Genomic DNA, 2,181 nt, shown 5'->3' with positions numbered 1-2,181 from the left:
CTATAGATCAGTCTATAGTCTTGACTATAGATCAGTCTATAGTCTTGACTATAGATCAGTCTATAGTCTTGACTATAGATCAGTCTGTAGTCTTGACTATAGATCAGTGTATAGTCTTGACTATAGATCAGTCTGTAGTCTTGACTATAGATCAGTCTATATTCCTGAAAATAAATCAGTCTATTGTTTTGACTATAGAGCAGTCTCTATAGTTTTGATTATAGATCAGTCTATCAGTCTGTTTTTTCGACTATAGATCAGTTAAAAGTTATGATCGTAGACTAGACATTGTTATTTTTTTTTTGCTCTGAATACATTGCGTGTCCCATATAACTAAATCCACCGGTAAACAAATCAAGTTTGTTTCGTAGCCGTTACATGTTTTGAATAGTAAACAAACTAAAGTTTGTATCTTCAGTCTTTTGTTTAGAAAACACATAGTCTTACATATTAACCGTTTCGAATATTAACAAAAACAAAATATAGATAATTTAAAATAAAAATCAGGTCTAGATATAGTTGAATGGAATACCATGAACCTAAAACAAAAAAAAAAAAAACTTAAATATGAACTAAATTAGTTCCGTAAGTAATTTGATGAGTGGATGAGTTTTAACATGTTTCTCAATGAAATTGAGAGGTGATATCATCATTAAAATGCTATTTGTTGAAATATAGATAATAATTTATAATAAAAGTTTGACTTCCGTTTTTTTTTAAAGAAAAGAGAAATTTAGAAGAGATATAATTCAAATTTTTTTAAAAAATTTTATCTATTGAACATTTGGCCGCTACATTTTGCTTTATTTATAAAATATTTACTGTTTCAAATACTTTAACATAATTCTTGAGAAATTATGAATATTTCATTTATTTCCAAGAACATTTTATGATCAATTATGCATTCCATACTCTACAGAAATTTGATTATAAAACTAAAAGTTTCTTTATTATTGCATTTATGTCTTTATTAACTAAAAAACTTCAATATTCTTGTAATATAATTGGACTCGCCCCTTTTCTTCTATTTATAACAAATTTTTAAATAAAAAGCGCCATAAATGTTTATTTCTTTATAATTTTCCCCCCCATAAAGTGTGCTGTGGATTTTGTTTATATTGAAGTTTTTCTAAACTAATTTTTATATAAAATTTTCTTTCTATTTTATTTTAATTTTACTCACATCAACCAACAACCAACTTTAATCAATTCTAAATTCATTAAATAAAAATTGGATTTTTTCTATGTTTTTTACATTAATAAAATTAAACACGTAAATCTGTGGCGTTGAAGTTTGTTTTTGTTGGCATGAGCTGTTAAGAATTGCAAATAATGTAGGGGAATTTTAATTTAAGAAAAAACAATAAAAATTGTTTTTATTTTTTTTTCTTCAGACGGCGAAAGTTTATTTGTAAACTACTTCTCAAAGAATTTTTTTTTTTAAATTTTTTGTTGAAACTAAAAATTTCATTTTGATTAATATTATTTTTTTTTGTTGTTGCTAAAGATCTTTTTGTGATAGTGAAAGTAATAATGTGTGCAGATAAATTATTTATATATTTTTATTATTAAAAATAAAATCAAGTTTGCAAACAAGAATTTTAAAACAAAAGATTTTATCTTAAATTAAAACTATCATTAAATGCTTTAAGCAAAAAAAAAAAAACTTGTGAAAACAAAACAAAACAAAACATTAAATTTGTTTTTTATGCAAATTTTTTGTTTGTGTTTATATTAGCCGCTTCCAAATTTACAAATCTTGTTTAAGCTCAAACTATTTGTATTACGAAAAAAGTACATAGACAAAAGTACCATCATATTTGACATGTCAAAAAGGGCTTGTTTAAGGTGAAAAGAGAAATTGTATGGAAAAAAGTAGTGAATTGTTTATTTTTATTTTTCCAAATTATATGTTTTAAATATTTTGTTATACAACTTTGTAATAAAATATATTAAAAAGATGATAAATATATTAGCTAAAAAAACATTTTGTTTTTAATGGACCGTAGGTATTTAGCTTTCAACTTATTAAAAATTAGTCAACAATAAAACTCAATTTTTGGGTCTTTTCTAAACTAGATCTGAACTAGATCTGAACTAGAACTGAACTAGAACTGAACTAGAACTGAACTAGAACTGAACTAGAACTGAACTAGAACTGAACTAGAACTGAACTAGAAC

The sequence above is a fragment of the Lucilia cuprina genome, chromosome 6 (assembly GCF_022045245.1).
Source record: "Lucilia cuprina isolate Lc7/37 chromosome 6, ASM2204524v1, whole genome shotgun sequence".
NCBI classification, from domain to species: Eukaryota; Metazoa; Arthropoda; class Insecta; order Diptera; family Calliphoridae; genus Lucilia; species Lucilia cuprina.
The sequence above is the reverse complement of the archived record's forward strand: the minus strand, read 5'-3'. Positions refer to the sequence as shown.